Source organism: Haliotis cracherodii, unplaced genomic scaffold, assembly GCF_022045235.1.
Source record: "Haliotis cracherodii isolate W230 unplaced genomic scaffold, xgHalCrac1.p SCAF_18, whole genome shotgun sequence".
NCBI classification, from domain to species: domain Eukaryota; kingdom Metazoa; phylum Mollusca; class Gastropoda; order Lepetellida; family Haliotidae; genus Haliotis; species Haliotis cracherodii.
In genome coordinates, this window is record NW_027266273.1 from 27,203,728 (window position 1) to 27,225,012 (window position 21,285).

A 21,285-nucleotide genomic window follows, 5' to 3' on the forward strand; every position below is an offset into this window, starting at 1 on the left:
GATCCATGCCGTTGGGGTACAGTGACACGCTGTCAACTCACCCGTTACAACAGATAGGGTTGCTAGTTACCTGTTCTTACCCGGAATCCTAACCGGGGACCAGAAATAAGGAATATTGCTAAAATCAAGTGCAATACCTACGCACTATATCATAATGTAAATGAGTGAGTGAGTGAGTAATGTTTTACGCCGCTTTTAGCAACATTCAGCTTTTTCACGGCGAGGACCAAAAATACGCTTCACAGATTGTACCTATTGAGGGAATCGAACCCGGGTTTCCGGCGTGACGAGCTAACGCTTTAACCGTTAGGCTTCCCGACCGCACGTAAATGATAAGCATTCATGTTGATGAGCATTCTGCAGCCGACCAGTCTGCGGTGCCAGCTTCATGTTGGTCCAGCCATTATTTGAGAGTTCCTTGGTGTAGGAACGTCCTCTCGTTATCGCTCTGCATCCCCATCCCTGTCAGTCAGATAGATGAACATGCTGACCAATCATGGCTAATGGCACAATAACGAGCCAATCAGAGTCCAGTGCCCGAAAATGAAGACGAATTGTGTTCGTACAAACAGGCATGACGGAAAATAGCTCCGCACATCCTCGTGACGTCATGAGAGTGTGTGATTCCTGATTGACTTATCGTCTTTATCACTACGGGGCAACCTCAATTTGCTGGACCACAAATCAAGCCGCGCCCGCTTCACTAGCTATCTGGAGACCAATTACAACCAGCATGTACAAACCAATGTTGCCTCAGTGGCGAAGGAACATTCGCCTTTTGATCTCCCTTTATTCTGTTCTGTCCCTCTTTCACACAATTGGATTGGATTGAGAAGGCGATACTCTATGAAGTTGAATATATCTCTACAGGCTGGGGAAAATATTTGTGAATAAGGGTCAGCCGATAGGTTTCTTGATCGTATAGACAACCAAATGCACTATCACGTGACGTATAGATATGAATAACTGTAAATCATCTAGTAGTTTAACTAAATATGCAACAATAACGAATCCTAGCATATGTATATTCAGTCAAGTGTCGCCCTTGGTTTGTGTATATAGTAGAACTATAGTAGAACTTCGGACAAAACGTATATCTCTGGCGTTACACAATTGTCACATTAATTAAAAACTCATACACCGAATCGTAGGCAAATGATATCCCTCGATGCTTCACACTTGGTCGAGTAGCCATAACGTTCTCTCGCTACGTACTGTCAACTGTGGATACAACATAGCCTGTGTCGAACTTGATGTGAATATCGTTCTCTTGAGGCAACGTTGATACCGGTAGTTGTATTACTCATCGAAGACATAGACTGGGCATCTTGTAATAAAAGATAGCTGTTTTATTAGTTTTCATTTCTTTTATCCAACGTTAGCTATTACCTCCCATGCCGATTTAAAAAAAAATATTTTTAATTCCAGAAGAGTCACATTCAAACCATCTCATCGCGGAAAGGAACTGATTCAGAGTACATGAATATGTCAAGAGATTTAATACCACAACGTTTTCGTTTCCATGATTGCGAGAACAGATGAAACCCAGTGACAGTCTGCAGTATTCATATGCCTTCTTCAGATTCCACCAGGATGGGTTGGAGGATACCTTGGATGAGGCTAATCAGTTGCACTGGTTCAGATCATCCCTGGGTGCACTTGCTCCATGAGATCTGCCAGAGCCACTGATAGAGAAGTCTGCACGGGGGCCTGCCTTGTGTAACTGATGTCAAAGGTGAACGCCGTATTGTAGGCGTCTGAACTTCCATCCGTGCCGTGTGTCATTTACATCATGACGTATGTTCACAGTGTACGATGCTGGTGCCCGTTGTAGTGAATATGTTCACAGAGTACGATGCTGGTGCCCGTTGTAGTGAATATGTTCGCATTGTACGATGCAGGTGCCCGTTGAGGTGAATATGTTCGCATTGTATGATGCTGGTGTCCGTTGTAGTGAATATGTTCACAGTGTACGATGCGTATGCCCGTTGAGGTGAATATGTTCACATTGTACGATGCAGGTGCCCGTTGTAGTGAATATATTCACATTGTACGATACAGGTGCCCGTTGTAGTGAATATGTTCACATTGTGCGATGCAGGTGCCCGTTGTAGTGAATATGTTCACATTGTACGATACAGGTGCCCGTTGTAGTGAATATGTTCACATTGTACGATGCAGGTGCCCGTTGTAGTGAATATGTTCACATTGTACGATGTAGGTGCCCGTTGTAGTGAATATGTTCACATTGTACGATGCAGGTGCCCGTTGTAGTGAATATGTTCACATTGTACGATACAGGTGCCCGTTGTAGTGAATATGTTCACACTGTACGATACAGGTGCCCGTTGTAGTGAATATGTTCACACTGTACGATACAGGTGCCCGTTGTAGTGAATATGTTCACATTGTACGATACAGGTACCCGTTGTGGTGAATATGTTCACATTGTACGATGCAGGTGCTCGTTGTAGTGAATATGTTCACATTGTACGATGCAGGTGCCCGTTGTGGTGAATATGTTCACATTGTACGATGCAGGTGCCCGTTGTGGTGAATATGTTTACATTGTGCGATGCAGGTGCCCGTTGTAGTGGATATGTTCACAGTTAATAATGCATTTCACGTTGTGACTATGCTTACAGTTAATCATGCATTTCACGTTGTGACTATGTTCACAGTTAATGATGCATTTCACGTTGTGACTATGTTCACATTCAACGATGCATTTCACATTGCAGTGAATGTGTTCACAGCGAACGATGCAGTTCTCGATGGAGTTAATGTGAACGTCTGTGTGAAGGTTTGGCGCTCCATCAGTGTCCTGATCGGATAATTGACTGAGCTTCAAGTTCACTCATTAAACGAACTAATGTGGAGAATCTCACCCAAGTGTCTTTTGATATCAAATATATCAACACGAGTTGATAAAAGTGGAAAAATTCCGAGGCTTGCTGAGGACTTTTGCCACTTTTATCAACGAGTGTTGATATGTTTGATATCAAAAGACACGAGGGTGAGATTTTATTTATCATCCAACATCATTCTTCCAACTTTTTCAATTATATGACAGTAATTAGCAGTGTCTTCAGTGTAAAAAGTACTGCTAACAGCTTCAGTAGCAGATCCATTAGTGATGTCATTTGATTGTGACGTCATGGTAACCAGTGACGTCACAATGGTCTGCAAAGCATTGTGGTGTAATTTCATTGCAGCGACGTCTACGGTGTAGATATCGCTTGATCTCATCCAAGCGATATCTCCTGTGGGAGCCAGTTTTGGATGATAAATTTCAGTATCATGAGGGCTGTAAATGATCGGGTCTTGACCACACAAACCAGCCACTGACATTAAGAACACCCTCCATGCAGTCAGTCCTGTCACTGAGACTGACCATGAGATCAATTTCGTCGTCTCTTTCGACCAACATACTTTTCGATGAATCAACTACAGCGCAGCAGTCGAGGACAATGCTGTTGACATGGTATTGCGTAGTACAGCTGCCTCATGTAATAATAATAACTGTCAGTAACATATCCCTGCAAGGTACTACAGTGACTGAGCCAAACCAATACAAATCACGCCGCCTAGATGTTAGACATCAACCGCTCATAATTGGAATGAATGGGACTGCTGATAGCTGGATGAACTGTTAAGAGATGTATATACATATGCCATTTCCTCTCAGACAGATATTGTAGAAACATAATGTTCCATAAAGTGTCATTATCAACATCACTTCTCCCCGGACGTGTCCTTGCAGAGGTTGGACATGTTACAGGGCAGCTGGTGGAGGTCGTCCCCATGACACGATAATTCGACATGGCTCCTGAAGTGCAGAGATACTATACTATTGTCAGAGACATTATATCTTTGTCAGACACACTATATCTTTGTCAGAGACACTATATCTTTGCCAGAAACACTATATCTTTGTCAGGCAAAATATATCATTGTCAGATATACTTTAGTCAGAGACTCGATACCATTGTCAGAGATGCTATAGTCGGAGACACGATACCATTGTCAGAGATACTATAGTCGGAGACACGATACCATTGTCAGAGATACTATAGTCGGAGACACACTATCATTGTCAGAGATACTATAGTCGGAGACACGATACCATTGTTAGAGATGCTATAGTCGGAGACACGATACCATCGTCAGAGATGCTATAGTCGGAGACACGATACCATTGACAGAGATGCTATAGTCGGAGACACGATACAATTGTCAGAGATAGTAGAGTCGGAGACACGATACCATTGTCAGAGATGCTATAGTCGGAGACACCATTCCATTGTCAGACATACTATAGTCGGAGACGCGATACCATCGTCAGAGACCTTATACCTTTGTCAGAGATACTATATCATTGCCAGAGGCACTGTAATCAGGGTACTATACCATTTTCAGAGACTCTTTACCATTGTCCGAAATAATATGCGATTGTCAGAGACACTTTATCATGAGAGACACTATGCCATTGTCAGAGACACTATGCCATTGTCAGAGACACTTTAATCAGACACACTTTACCATTATCAGAGACACTGTATCATTTTTGGAAATACTATGTGAATGTCAGATAAATTATGCCCTTGTCAGATGTACTCTACCATTGTCAGAGACGTAATACCCTTGTCATTGATACTATATCATTGTCAGAGAAAATATACCATTGTCAGAAATACTATAACGTTGTTGGAGAAAAAAAACGATTGTAAGATACACTATACTATTGTAAGCGACACGATGCAATTGTCAGAGACGTTATAGCATTGTTATACACATATATCATTGTAATCGACAAAATAACACCATCAATGACACGACCTATAACGACCATTATATTCACTGGTGAACACATCTGAAACCAAAGTGTGAAAAGGGTACAGCAGCGCAAAGTGAATGTCTGATACATAATTTACAACCAGTTCATAGTTTAAGGTTTCAAGCGAAACCATCGCCGTGACAAACTAAGTATTAACTTGATTCGTTTGATTTTAGGGGCGGTTTTGTAGCTCAATCGTTCAAGCGTTCGCTCGTCACGCTGAAGGCCTTGGCTCGATTCCTGACATGGGTGCAATATGTGAAGCCTATGTCTGGTTTTCTCCGCTTTAATATTGCTGGAATATTGAACAATTGTTTTGGGATCGACAGCACACAAAGTCATTGATCTAACCCCTCTCCGCCACTGAGGCATCCAGCTTCAAGCCTAGGTGGCTGAGAGGGTTAGATCGCTGACTTTGTCTGCTGGCGATTGGACTTCTTACTCAAGGAGTCTGGGTTCCAATCCTAGATGGGACTCAACCTAAAAACTTACTAGAATCTGTACTTTACTTAGGAATTGTCACCCCAAATATAACATTTGTTCCGTTTGACCACTTTCTAAATGGCATTGTGTGTTCATTACTGGACTACTGTTTACTCACTCCTTGTTGAATACCCTGAACTTATTGATAACCTTTATGATAACACTAAGTATAGCATTGTGGATTTATCGTTTCATATAGCAGTATATGCCCTGTATCATATCCACACGGCGCAGATGTCTGGATGAATCAGTGATAGCCTCGTGTTCCACACATCTATCCATACAGCTAGCGGCGCACTCGCGCCAGATCATCAGCTCCCCTCTAGCACTCAAAGATGCTAAAGATGCAGTTTGTGTATAGAAGGTAGGGCTAATTTTGAATAAAATGCACGCGCTTTTAAATATGTAGAAATAAGTAAAAACTACGTAAATGACTACAATGACTGGATTCAGCACACGAGACGCTTACCTTACATTATTTGGTTACCATGGACAAACATCTACAGACACATAAAACATTTAAAAGTTTTGGCGTTCAGACAAATAGAACTTTTTTTCATGGCAGTCTTTTTACTCTTGGCGTTCCGTCTATGTGCGCAGTGGCTGGTGTGAGGAATCACATTTCCTCTAGCCCAGACTGTTGTGGGTGGAGCCAGTGAGGTGTGGTCAGCTGATCTGTCTCGGGGTGACCCGCTAGGTACTGCCTGCCAGGGGGCTGAAGGTTCCGACATTGATTGATGTCTACGCGGATATATTTGCATCACACAAACATGTGGGTAAATATAGAATACCTGTGAGATGTTCTGTGTCAAATATTATCCAAACAAACAGGCTTTCATATCGGACTTCTTTGATAACATTAGCGGTTCCCGACATGCGCAGTATGGTGGCTAACAGGTACACTATGCGGGTGATTGGTGTGGAAAGTGAAAAGACGAACGTGAGAAAGATCGTGTCAGTAACGAAGCGGGATATCTTCTGACAAGCTGGGAATGACCTGGTACAGTAGAGGAACACGGATCTGTAGGGGGCAGCGATAGGGAGGAATATGTATCTGCATGGGGCAGCAATAGGGAGGAATATGGATCTGCAAGGTGCAGCGATGGGGAGAAATATGGATCTGCATGGTGAGTGATAGGGAGAAATAGCGATCTGCATAGTGCAGTGATAGGGAGAAATAGCGATCTGCATGGTGCAGTGATAGGGAGAAATAGCGATCTGCATGGTGCAGTAATAGGGAGAAATAGCGATCTGCATGGTGCACTGATAGGCAGCAATAGAGATCTGCATGGTGCAGTGATAGGGAGATAAAGCGATCTGCATGGTGCAGTGATAGGGAGAAATAGCGATCTGCATGGTGAGTGATAGGGAGAAATAGCAATCTGCATGGTGCAGTGGTAGAGAGAAATAGCGGTCTGCATGGTGCAGCGATACGGAGAAATTGCGGTCTGCATGGTGCAGTGATAGGGAGAAATAGCGGTCTGCATGGTGCAGTGATAGGGAGAAATAGCGATCTGCATGGTGCAGTAATAGGGAGAAATAGCGATCTGCATGGTGCACTGATAGGCAGCAATAGAGATCTGCATGGTGCAGTGATAGGGAGATAAAGCGATCTGCATGGTGCAGTGATAGGGAGAAATAGCGATCTGCATGGTGAGTGATAGGGAGAAATAGCGATCTGCATGGTGAGTGATAGGGAGAAATAGCAATCTGCATGGTGCAGTGGTAGAGAGAAATGGCGATCTGCATGGTGCAGTGATAGGGAGAAATAGCGGTCTGCATGGTGAGTGATAGGGAGAAATAGCGATCTGCATGGTGAGTGATAGGGAGAAATAGCGATCTGCATGGTGAGTGATAGGGAGAAATAGCAATCTGCATGGTGCAGTGGTAGAGAGAAATGGCGATCTGCATGGTGCAGTGATAGGGAGAAATAGCGGTCTGCATGGTGAGTGATAGGGAGAAATAGCAATCTGCATGGTGCAGTGGTAGAGAGAAATGGCGATCTGCATGGTGCAGTGATAGGGAGAAATAGCGGTCTGCATGGTGCAGTGATAGGGAGAAATAGCGGTCTGCATGGTGCAGTGATAGGGAGAAATAGCGATCTGCATGGTGCAGTAATAGGGAGAAATAGCGATCTGCATGGTGCACTGATAGGCAGCAATAGAGATCTGCATGGTGCAGTGATAGGGAGATAAAGCGATCTGCATGGTGCAGTGATAGGGAGAAATAGCGATCTGCATGGTGAGTGATAGGGAGAAATAGCGATCTGCATGGTGCAGTGATAGGGAGAAATAGCGATCTGCATGGTGCAGTGATAGGGAGAAATAGCGATCTGCATGGTGCAGTGATAGAGAGAAATAGCGGTCTGCATGGTGCAGTGATAGAGAGAAATAGCGATCTGCATGGTGCAGTGATAGGGAGACATAGCGATCTGCATGGTGCAGTATTAGAGAAAAATAGCGATCTGCACAGAGCAACGATAGCGAGAAATCTGGATCTGTACAGAGCAGCGATGGGAGGAAAATGGATCTGCACAGTGCAGCGATGGGGAGGAATAGGGATCTGCACAGTGCAGCGATGGGGGGTAGGGATCTGCACAGTGCAGCGATGGGGAGGAAGAGGGATCTGCACAGTGCAGCGATGGGGAGGAATAGGGATCTGCACAGTGCAGCGATGGGGAGGAATAGGGATCTGCACAGTGCAGCGATGGGGAGGAATAGGGATCTGCACAGTGCAGCGATGGGGAGGAATATGGAACTCATTGTCCAGGGATTGGGAGGAATAGGGATCTGTAGGGGGCAGCGATAGGGAGGAATAGGGATCTGCACAGTGCATCGATAGAGAGGAATAGGGATCGGTAGGGTGCAGAGATAGGAGGAATATGAATCTTGTTGGTGCAGGGATGGCGAGGAATATGGATATGTAGGGTGCAGCGATAGCGGGGAATAGGGATCTGCATGGTGCAGCGATGGGAGGAATATGAATCTGTAGGGTGCAGCGATAGCGGGGAATAGGGGTCTGCACAGTGCAGCGATGAGGAGAAATAAGATCTGCAGGGGCAGCGATAGGGAGGAATGGGGATCTACGTTGGGCAGCAATAGGTGGGGAATAGGGAACTAAAAGTTATAGGGGGTGTTCAGGATTTAGGGGGCAGATAGACCAGGGTCACTGAGGCGTGGTCCGTGGTACATGATGGGTTTAAGTGCAGAGTGAATGAAGGGGTGTGTGGGGTTTACGTGCAGAGTGAATGAAGGGGTGTGTGGGGTTTACGTGCAGAGTGAATGAAGGGGTGTGTGGGGTTTAGGGGCAGAGTGAATGAAGGGATGTGTGGGGTTTAGGGACAGAGTGAATGAAGGGGTGTGCGGGGTTTAGGGGTAGATGGATAAGGAGGTTTCAGGGTTTAAGGGCAGATGGATTTGAATGGATGTGATGGGTTTAGTGAAGTCAAGGGTCTGAAGGATGGCATGAACATAGAAACAGTCCGCGGGGAAGAGCATTAACATACAGGTGGTGAGAAAGCAGAATACTCAAGTGACCACAAGAAAGATAAGCCAATGGCAGTCTGACAGCAGGAGATAGTAGTAGACTGAATGACTGAACAGTAATGGGGTCGTATTATGTTCTCATAATCTTCACAGGCGTCTGAATAAAATGTACGGCAGGCTGGAGGAGACATGTTGGGTTAGAACAGGTGGGATTTTCGAGATGCATTACAATATCCAAATTATTCTAACGAAAGGAAAGAAAGCAAAGTGAGGCCAGATACTTTGTAACTGATGAGTTTCAAATTTCTGATGATGTATAATGTCTATGTATGTTCTACAAAACAAACGGATTCTGTAGTAAGGACAACGGGACGACACAAAGAGCTCGTGGACAGGTCAAGAATCATCACAGTTTCTGGAGAATAGCGTCACGGCAAGGACTATGGTGAGACCTGTGGAACAACCGTTGGTGGACAATCTGGTTTGGTGGGAGTAGGCCATGGCGTATAGGACAACCGTTGGTGGACAATCTGGTTTGGTGGGAGTAGGCCATGGCGTATAGGACAACCGGTGGTGGACAATCTGGTTTGGTGGGAGTAGGCCATGGCGTACAGGACAACCGTTGGTGGACAATCTGGTTTGGTGGGAGCAGGCCATGGCGTATAGGACAAGCGTTGGTGGACAATCTGGTTTAGCGGGAGAAGGCTATGGCGTATAGGACAACCGTTGGTGGACAATCTGGTTTGGTGGGAGTAGGCCATGGTGTATAGGACAACCGGTGGTGGACAATCTGGTTTGGTGGGAGTAGGCCATGGCGGGTATGGGGGAACGTCTGAGCTACTGGGCTGTATAATTAGGACTGGCGACGAGGGAACAGTGAACTCTGCACTCCAGTAGCAAAACAGCCCTCGACACGTGTCCGAGCTCAGTTGGGGTAAAACCTACATAGCTCACCATGCATATACAACCCCTTTAGTTCAGGCACTGTAGCACACCTGGATACCGACTGCTAAAATGTTAATAAAGACGATCACTTTAAATATTCAAATAGTTAAATATTCAGCTGACACTATATTCTATAGATTGGAATGAAATATGTCATTGTGACATGCCCAAGTTCAGCTGTCTCAGTCTCGCAGTTTCAGAGGAAAACATGTTTTCAGTAAATACGGCATTTTGAGAGAATTTAAGAGCATGAACAAAACACAAAGTCTAAAAAAAAGTCTTAAGTCAGGTGAGCTAAAACTCCATACGCAAATTCTCACGTCATAGAATATTCAATATCGATTATCTACCGAAACAGATTCCATTGGGAAGTCAAAAGCAAAATAATGATTCGCTAAAGGTATAAGCGTCTTAACGCTGTGGTCGCTTTGTGGAACGGGACTCCGCGCTACTTCATGACAAACCAATCCTGCTGGATGTCATGTAAAACCCTGTGCGTAAAATTTGACAGTAAACGAGATTGATGTTGCCTGATAAATTCCTGTAAAGAATCGCCAAGACATCGACAAGACTTTTACAACACAGTACAATTATTCACGTCACAGCAGTGTGTATCAGCAGACATGAACCCTAGCAGACAATACAATACAATCAGGGTACGATGCTACACTAGAGTAGCCATACCTCGTGACAGACTTCGAATACAACAGGGTTTAAGTTGTAGCAACATACATTGTCGTCACGTGACATCGGTACCTTTCGAAGGCATCAGTCTTGGCCAGTACATATCGCGCTGAAAAAGGACGCTGCTTGTGTGGCGGCAGAACGCTGTAGGAACGACCCTTAGGCTATTTGTTACACATGATAGCTTAATGTGTTTCTTACCACTTCCTCTCTCTACAGGTACACGGCTTAAGGTGGTGTCGTAGTTTCCATTGCATTCTGTTGACCTGAAACAGAAGGCGCCATGTGAAAAGCCATATTGATGCATACAAGCGGAAATGCGCTTCCTTTATAAAGACAGTAAACGCACTCACAATTCAATAAACAAAGGAAATATACAAGTAAACTAGAGCCGAGACACACAATGTACACGTGGTATGTTGGAAGCACTGTTTTAAGTTTACACACGATGAAACAGGTGATCACATTCAGGTTTCCGTGTTCCGGAAATATTTCGGCTATATCTTCATCAACCTTCCCCATTTTGGTATTTTTCAAGTATTTTTTATGTGTTTCACCCGTAATCGAACAAAATACACCTACATTTTTTGTCAATTATGGGAGGATGGTTTCCGGGAGGGCTTCAAATGGGGAAGATTTTCGGAAAAAAAGGAAACCTGAATTGTCATGCTGTGTGTTCAGTATTTGATTACAGTTTACTGAGTAAAACAATGATGCATGTGTTGCAATGTTTTACACGCTTGAGACATCAGTTATGTTATTCCTTCGATTAGATAAATAAATGATATGTTTGCATTCTCGCGACCTCTAAACCCATGAGAAGTATCGTAATTAAATATGTTTTTACTTTAAACATGTAGTCACTGGACATGTGGTCTATCTCTTCATATCTCTTAGAGAATTGAAGTAAACGAGATATCATTTAATCGATATGTAAATTGATAGAGGTGTTAATTTATCGAGATGAAATGGATAATATCCTTCCTTAAAAGGAGCTGACAAGGACAGATAACTCTGCACACAAGAAAGAGTTACAATTTGGGTTGGTTGCTTGGTTGGTTGGTAAGGTGTTTGTGTCACTGATCGGATTGAAAACAAACCAGGATACAAGTTTTTACACATACTAGAAGATTAAGTCGTGGATACGTTTTCGTTTCATTGCAATAATGTCCTTCCACCTTTTGTTCACGATCTATGATTATCTAAGATGCTAGATCATGCAGTAATGTTGCATTCGTCACTTCTAGCATTTGCAGCACAGCGACATTTATAAGCAATATGACACAGAGCAGCGATATATGATCTCTCGCTAATAGGTTCTGCTGTAACAGATGTGGGAAGGAAGACTGGGCAGATGTACTACAAATCATCTCCAACATACGACATATACTGCGGGACATTGGAGACGTCTCTGGTGGTCTGATTATGTACGATCATTGAGTAACTAGAATACGCCCATGCTCGTGGGTACCGAGTGGCGTGTGTTTGTTTGATTGTTTGTTGTTTAACGCCGCACTCAGCAATATTCCAGGTATATGAGGGCGATCTGTAAATAATCGAGTCTGGACCAGACAATCCAGTGATTGACGTCATGAGTATCTATCCGCGCAATTGGAATACGATGACATGCACCGACCACGTCAGCGAGCCTGGCCCCCGATCCCGTTAGACGCCTCTTACGTCAAGCGCAGTCACCAGCGTTGTATGTAGTCAGTATGTGAAACACATCAGTCATCACGTGTTCTTGTATGGCAGATAAAATGTCACAATTGTGGCCAATCTGAAATTCGAACGGATTCTCGTACGGACACGGGCGACATTTTGGTAAACTAGATTCGGCATCTTAGACCATGGGGGCCAGACGCGCCTGCTTGATCACAACATTTAAATTGCTGAATTATGCATGTACTTGTATATGTATATGTATATGTAATGTATATTCATTATTGGATATCAAAATGGTATTCCATATTCATACACCGTTATACGGTCCTCTGGGTCACTTGTAAACGCTACAAGAATCTTGGATTAGAGCCATTAAATATTCCTAATAGTTAATTCGCCGTGTTATTTTCTACATCAATGTGCACTTTAAAGTACCAAATCAGACCGAAAATAAAAAAACAGCACAACTGACCAGAAATATTTTGATAACCAGAAAAGCTGTAAAACTTTTCCATGAAATTGAATTTCAAAGTAAATCATGGTTAATCTGACAGTTTACCAACAGTCTAGAAAAATGTTATAACGATATTGATCTGGGTTTCTACATCAAAGTGCGTACATATCATCAATCGTACAAATATAGACACGGAATCGGGGAGTAGCGCATTGACTTCTCGGTGGCGCAACACAGTTTATGAGATCCTCACGCAGGGTCAGCTCACTCATCATACTTGTTGACACTTGCAATTGACGGACAAAAATAGTTTCATAACGAAGCAACACTCCTTCCGCATACAAATTGCCATATCATAGCTATCGCTCCATTTCATCCAAAGCAATCAGCAGGACCAACGACATCCAGTGTTAGAGGAACCATCTCGCCACTGGGGCCTCAAGTCGTCACTTGTTTGCACATTTGCAGGGTGCACATTTTGCAGAAATATTGATTAAAGTAGCAATTGCTGCTGAAGATTCTTAAGTTAGAATTGATGAAAGTCAATCTAAACATGTCAAGTGGAGGACGCGATCATAATTATAGCTCCTATCTTCCATTAATGGTAAGCTCTGCCTCTACTCCCCACCATGTGATGTATGCACACTTTCATGACAATGGAAATCACAGCTTCGCGGACTCTCGGAAAGGATTGTATTTTTTCATGGTGTGAGGTCAATTAAAGTGGAAGATTTGGCTAAAAATGCGAATAAAGAGATTCCATTATGGACGAAAATAGCAATTCCCGTAAGAGTCCATTTGGGCTGTCAAAACCAGTTTCGGGGTGATTAGGATATTGGGGCTTGCAATGGGGGCCCACGTTCCACGTCAACACAAAGGTCCCAGAGAAGGAGGAAAGCTGTTTGGTGGAGTCAATGACTTTACACCTTTACAAACAGACATATCAACGATACACATAAAACCCCATGAAATCTAGTTTAACAATTTATTATCGTAGCGTTCTTAGTTTTTTAATCTAAATAAAAAATATATCTATATTCCTTGGGTATTCAATCGCATGTTGAAAATAAATTCTTGATTAGTTCCTTGACCAATAAGGAAATGAAATTGAAACTAAAAAACGTCAACGCCAGAGAATAACCAGTCTCGATTATCCATTGAAACGAATTCCATTTGGTGTAAAAGGCAAAATAGCGGAGGAAATTTATGAATGGATCACTGAAAATCAGTGATGACGCCAGGTGTTCGCAAATCATTGATATGTCCCACTAACATGTAGTCTGTAGACACCGTGACCCTATCAACAGCAGGCTGACATTGGGGTAGTATTTACTTCATTGGTAAGCGAGGACGAGCCCTGGACAGTTTATTACACAACACTGTTATGATGAGTCTGTAACACCAGGTTCGTCGGCACTGCTCCCAGTGACATTACCGACTTTACAAATTTCCAGCCAAACAGGTAAGCAGAAATATCCTTTTGGTTGTATATAGACTTTCCATTATCGTCCGTAACGCGGGATATCGCAACCAAATTCTCTTTGATCATAATTGATTTTAATCATTCATATTTTGTCCAACAAAGGCATGCCTCAAGATTGCAGAATACCGACATTTTCATTTTGGCCAAATAAGTACACTTCCTGTTACATTCAAACATTGCACAAAGTTAAAAGAAAAAGGTAATTAAACATGCTTAACAAGTGAGGGAACACGAGGTGCAATTTGTCTTAATCGTCAACAAACTTGAAACCGTTGAAACCTCTAAAAGTTCAGGTATCTAAACTTTCTTTTAAATGTCAAGTACCAGTTTATACCACTATATACATTACCTCCACCGTTAAGAGGACAATAATGTGTGTTCTCGTGCATCTCTCAAAGCAAAGGATGTGTATCCGAATCTTTTATCATCAGTGCGTATTGCAACTAGCGGTGTGGTCGCATTAATGATTTAAGCAAGGTGGTGACAGACCACTTAAATACACACAGGGGCGAGTCACGATCCAGATGCAAGGTATGTACATCAAAGAATTAGTTTAACACCATAGGCTTCAGGAAGGTAAACACCGGGACATAGCCATTCTCCAGAGTCATGCACAGGGATGACAGCCAATCCCAAGGGTTGGAGAGCGTGGAAGTGGATAGCTGTCTGAAACTAGGTACAGTTTATTAAATTTTCACGTCCTTAACATCAAAGACCATATATACACTTTTAGCTTGATGCTATTGCCTCCCTGAACCAAAGTCTAGGAAACACTGATCGATTTTTTTTTTCTTAACCTTCTACTGGTAAACATTATATCATGACCACGTGTTATAACCATTAGCGTTCCAAGCTGAAAAAGAACCGTAGAAACTTACAAACTAAAAGGACTCACACTTAAATAGTTTTCTTGAAACATTATATATAGTCCGCAGATGAATTGGCTGCATTACTTATGCCATATTTATTTTAGTGTGATGGAAACATATTATTTCAATTCAGGAATGACTCACGATACTTGTGAGCAGGAGAATGGAGTCACAACGACTTTACCAAGCACGACACAACACAAACATCCTCTCATACAGTTCAGTGGAGTTCAGACTGAGTCACTGACAAGCCCCAGACACCATCCGGTAGAATTTCAAAAGCCAGTTATGGAATCTTTAGAGGTTCATCATCATTATCAGAAGCAAAGCATTATCGTCGTCATGGGTCGTAGAATTAGTAGTAGCTATCGTCGTAATCATCATCTTTGTAGTAGTTGTAGTCGTTTATTAATATTAATGTAATTATTATTGGCATTTCTATTGTAATTAAACTGAAGGTCATAAGAACGTAGACATTGTTAGATTTAGAATAGGTATTAATATCTTGGCTAAAAGAAACTGAAGTCAGTTTGAACCTGAACCGGATTAGAATTGGTCATCAGCAACCCATGCTTCTCGTAAGAGGCGAGTAACGGGATCGGGTGGTCAGGCTGGGTGACTTTGTTCATGCATGTTATCGTATCACAACTGAGTAGATCGATGCTCATGATGTCCTTCATTCGATTGCCTGGTCTAGACTCGATTAATTACAGACCGCCCTCATGAAGTTGGAATGTGCGGCGTGAAACACCAAACAAACGAAAACAAAAGAATTAAGGTTGAAAACGACTCACCAAACACCCCAAACACAGGACTGTTAGATGGGGTAATGGTTTTCGTGAATTTTGGATTGACAGGTTATTTTATGACAGCACGAGATGAATGCGGTTGCATTCCAAAACAGCTCATAAACGCACGCAAGACATGTGCCAAGGTTATCGGCAAAACACAGAGAGGGGTCTTGGAATGGCGCAGACACGGTGCACAAGGGACAGGCCACGAATCGGCGGAAGACCACATGATTTGCCACCTCACAGGAGGACCACATGTTACATCTGCGCAACAGCATTCTAACGGTTACGTCATCGGCATTGCCGGAATAAGGTCACCGCATCAGCAAGATGGCACTGGCAAGATGATTTCGTGATGCATGAATAATCAGGACTTCAGACCCAATTGCGGAATGGCCTTCAACCGGCGAAATAGATGTCAGTGGTCTCGAACTGTGCGACGTTGACATCGACGTGACTGGTCGGATGCGGGTTTGGGGCGAGATTTGTGGTGACAGGAAGACCCGTCTTGTCATCATCCGTGGAAATGTGAATGATAATATACCGCAGCCAGTTGTCCTTCCCTTTCTCAGAAGATAGCCACAAGGGTACTGTTCCAACAGGACAAAGTCTGGAGCCACACTGCTAAAAACATCCAGGGCTTTCTCAACATCAATAATGTACCCTGTTGCCCTGGCTGTTATCTGACCCCTCACAGAGAGAACATCTCTGGGTACATCTGGACCGCATAATCAATTGGGTCATCAGGAGGCTTACGTCATCGATGAGGCGTCTTGTTTAGGCACCCGAGACTTTGTGATCAACTTTCATCAACTGTGGGGTTTTTTTGTTTTCTAAAGCGATAGTTGACACCAGATGCGTTTGATTGTTTCTGTTGATTCATCTCAAGTGCCATGGAAGGGTCCTTTGGCGTGTTGTACATTAGATGTTTATTTGTTTGTTCGTTTGTTGTTTAACGCCTCACGTAGCAATATTCATGCTATATGATGGCGGTCTGTAAATAATCGGGTCTGGACCAGACCAACCAGTGATTGACATCATTAGCATCGATCCACACAATTGGGATACGATGACATGCATCAACCACGTCAGCGAGCCTTACCTGTTAGTCGCCTCCTACGACAAGCATAGTCGCCTTTGTGCCGTACATCACTGAACTTTACATTTCAAATGAAATGTGTATATTTTCACGTTTTCACATTACAAGCAGTGAAGTGTTTGATTTACGTCCTTTTCATCAGTAGTATACATGCTACTTATATTAGGCTATTCCGAAAAAGTGTTGATGTCAGAGAAAATTTCTTTGGTCGTGGTATAATACTAACGTACATCGTTTCGATCTATCACAGCATAGATAATTAATATTTGATGGATGTGTTTAATTACCGCCACGATAAACCAAAACATCATTACCAATATTGGCATTGATACAATCGACCTTAAGAACTGACCTATCGATATTCGGGTTCAGCTGCATGTCCGTTTTCAGTATGTCAAGAATATTTGAGACGGACTTGAATTTCTTTGTTATTTTTCAAGACAGAAATATTCAGACTACAAACACGACGATGGCACACAATCTACCGAGTCACAGAATCTGACCCCATCCAAAACAACAAACAAACAAACAAAATCTTTCAAATCGCCTCTGTGGTCATTTATGGACTGCTCAGGATTCAAATTAGCTTCACGCTCGACCGGCCATTCCCCTAACATCCTGGTCACGTGGTTGTTCTAGTCTATCATGGACTCTGTACCGGATCACTACATATGGGAAGCCTCCATCGTAACGCGTGGTTGCTAGAAGTTTTCAACTGTAATACACGTCTTCGTCAATTTGAAACCAGAGTGCGTATTACACAAATCACCTCTACCTACCCTAGTTCACTCGTAAGAGCGGACCAAATGTCGGCTTCCAGATTTATCCGAAACTAAAATTATGAGATTGAAAATACAGAACCGTAAGGAGTCGACCTCATCGAACATGGTCAGATTTCAAGATACACTCTTTCTTCTTGAGGGCTATGGCGAGTACGCCATCCGACAGGTGGCAACTGAACTGGCGTTCTTGCGGCGCGACGTGCTCAGAAAACAAGGAAGCATCACTCCGGAACGCGAGTCTAGTTAACGTACGGTCTGACTGACAGCTGTTGCTAGATGTCGACATTGCGAGTGTTGCACTGGGGTGAAAATATTCATAACCTCGCTGGAGTACCATGACATAACGTTTACTCTCCAAACAGACTCTCAGCCCTTGAAGCATGCTTGATACGCGAATGATAATACGGCAAGCTTTCAAAACAAATAGGAATGGGATAACGGTGGAGCTTACGCGGGCAAACAATAGGAATTAGGTAACAATGCAAGAGAGTGTGCCATGCCTGCGTCAGAATAACGTGCCATTCGATTCGCAACTCTCATGGGCTTATGTAACAGCGTAGTCACTAGATAATAGGGCTTTGAGGAACACGCGAGCTCGGGTGTTTGAAAACACGGTAACAGAATGTGCGTATGAATACATATTCTAGGAGTGTTGATTATGTTGGTTACGACTGTTGTCTCTGGATTGAGACCCGGCTGCTGTGTGGACTGACATAATACAGGATTGGTTTACAGAACCGTATGAAAGACATCGACGATGCACGTGTAAAACATTAATAACAGATTTATATTGAGATCTCAAGCAGCCCAAGCAACTCCAAAGGATCATAAAAGACCGTTGGGGGAAATCTGCTTACAAAAAACACCTTAATTATAATATATCTACATCTATTATATCAGATAACAATGTAACTTTGGTCTCATCAGTGCCACGTCCAGGAATGTGGCTCCATCGGTTGACCGAAAAGAACCCTGTATAAAAATGTTCCTGAATATAACTGAACTTAGATCCCTGAGTTGAAGCCATCACTATGATTCATTGGGAAGGTCCTCATACTCAAGGTCATCTTCAAATACAACGATTGCATATCAAGCTTGGTTTGTTTGCTTGAGTGGTTCTCGTCCTCAGCCAGCCAACATGGTGTGTTCCTGTAACCACACGTACGTCTAAACAGTCTCAGAGCAGCGAAGGAATCACATCGGCGCGGAGAAACTGGAGTGATATTGTGTAAAGTCACTTACGACGTCGTGCAAGCAGTAAGTGCCATTTCTCACCAAGACAATCTATCACACTAACAGCTCCACTTTTTCGGCATCCCTCCTTTTAACTAAGTATAGGGCGAGCAACGATGTTCTTAACATCCAATCTTCACTGACAGGCATGCATAACATATTTGTCGACTCGACGTTCCAATAGTTGCAATTCCAAATCACAGCAACAAGCACCTGCTCGGGCTACTTAAAAAAGAAGACCTTGAACGCTACACTTGCTTGTCCCTTTTGGCAGGTGCATGTTCTACGTTGGAACGTATGTGTTATTTTCGTTCTAATTGAGTTTAATACGAAAGATTACCGGAAAGCATTTTTCACCAACTTCCCTACCCCCGGTGATGTCGTAATAAAGGTCCAATTGAAGGACGCAGTCGTGGTATTGTTGTTGTCACTGGATGACCGGATAGTTTTTGCTTTGTCCTTTACTAATCAAATTATGGGATCTTGAGAACAGAGTGGGTTTTCATTGGCGGTAAGCTGTATAAATGTACACTAGGTTTGAGACAAAGGAAGTCAATATATTTCTCATGAAGCAATGGTTTGGACACTTTTACGCAGATGGCAATGAGTAAATATGTTGAACAACGAATGACTCCTCATTGAAATGTGATTTTCATTTGGCGGTATATACAATCAACAGTGTTACAATAAATAGTGACTGTTGATTTATTCTGCAATCATCAGGCTATATCAAACTGTCTGTAATTTATTTAGTATGGGACTCCCAAAGCAGAAGCTAATAACGCTATCCCACTCGGACACACAACCATATGTCCGGTCAATGTGATTACCTAATCAACATCTACTCTTACAATACTGTTGTTCTTAGGACCTGTCCCATCACAGAAACACGGAGTTGAATATAAATAGAATTAACATATTTTACACATTCTAGTAAACTTAAGAAATGAAGGAACTAAGCCACGCGTGACGTCAGAGTCATTCGTCTTGATAATATCAGAATAAACATGCGGTTTAGTTCATAATATATATTCATTTCTCTTAACGGACACACAAGTTGACCGAAACTTGTTTCGTATTATCTCATTTTTCCTTAACTATTATTGTAGATACGTTTAGTTCTACATAGATGTATTTCTGACTCACCTGTTGATATTATTAATTTGATGTGTTGAGCTAAAAAGTCAGCACCTGTATAAGAATGCATATAAGGATATACTCTATCGTGAGTTATGGACGTTTATAAGTAAAACTATCAAATATATTCGTGAAATCGATACCAATTAGATGCCTGGGCCTGGCTTTAATTCAACTTTTATGAACTGTTGTAGACATAAATTGAGATATATATGACAGGTTGCTCACGAACAGCTTCATCACGCGGTTACAGGGTGTTCCGTGCACGACATCCTCACGCCCATACTCTAACACTCATGGATATACTGGAACGTTAAGATCAATGCGTCGGTGATCCAATTGTTTGAGATAGCATTTCAAACATTTGAAGACTTCCATATGGTGTTCCTATGGTGATGGGATGTACTGTCGTGACATGATTATATGACACATCGTGGCAGGCTGCTGGTATTCTCTCATATCTGACCGCCATTTATATTTCTGCTGAAGAATCTTTATATCCAATCGGCTTACCCACGACCTTCTGCAAGTTGATGTGAGATGGGATGAAATTGGGCTTAAAGTATCGTTCAAGGTTCAACATCGATAGGGACCTGCATATGCGCGCACGCGCGCGCGCGTGTGTGTGTGTGTGTGTGTGTGTGTGTGTGTGTGTGTGTGTGTGTGTGTGTGTGTGTGTGTGTGTGTGTTCGTGTGTAATCATAACATTTCATGGTGGAGGCTATTTTCAAATGTGACCCATCAGTCTAAAAAGAGATGCCGAGTGTTATTCCCTCTTTTGACTTGTACCATATGTGCCCGCGTGTTTTTTCCCGATAACCACTTGACTTGCCCTTGCATGTGTTTATGACGAATGCCACCAGTTGGGCAGGATACGTTCACCCTCGCGAACACGTTCTATCATCACTATTTAACAATGCTCTTGATATAGTCGGAAATTGTACAACTGACTGCTTTTAGCAGAGGTTTCTTTTGAATATGGACGGGGTTTTGTCGCTTTTATTTACTGCGTGTTACTCGTAGTGCTTGATATTGAAAGACTTCAGGATGATGTTTATCAGGAGTGCTTGAAACTGAAAGGTTTTAGGATGTCGCACGGTGTGAGAAGGGAGATACTTCCATTATCTCATCAACGTTGTACGAACCATCGTCACTATCACGTCACGGCATCAGTTGAGGCGATACGAATTTAATACAAAGCGGATACTATATTTGAAATCAGACGCCGTTCAAAGTCGTTTTGATAAAACTCACTGATTTCATTGTCATTGTGTTTCAACCTTACTGGTAACAGTTAGGTAGAGACCACATTCAATACAAAGTTTAGAACAACAAGCA

General features: G+C 42.8%; 1 protein-coding gene across 2 annotated transcripts in view; it reads right to left on the reverse strand.

Moving 5' to 3' along the window:
• LOC139465949 (muscarinic acetylcholine receptor gar-2-like) overlaps positions 1 to 21,285 on the reverse strand; it is a 236,575-nt gene that overhangs the window by 59,399 nt on the left and 155,891 nt on the right. For both annotated transcript variants that reach the window (XM_071247959.1, XM_071247960.1), the window contains one exon: positions 10,636 to 10,700. The gene's annotated coding sequence lies outside the window, so the exon portion shown is untranslated. The remainder of the gene's footprint in view (positions 1 to 10,635; positions 10,701 to 21,285) is intronic.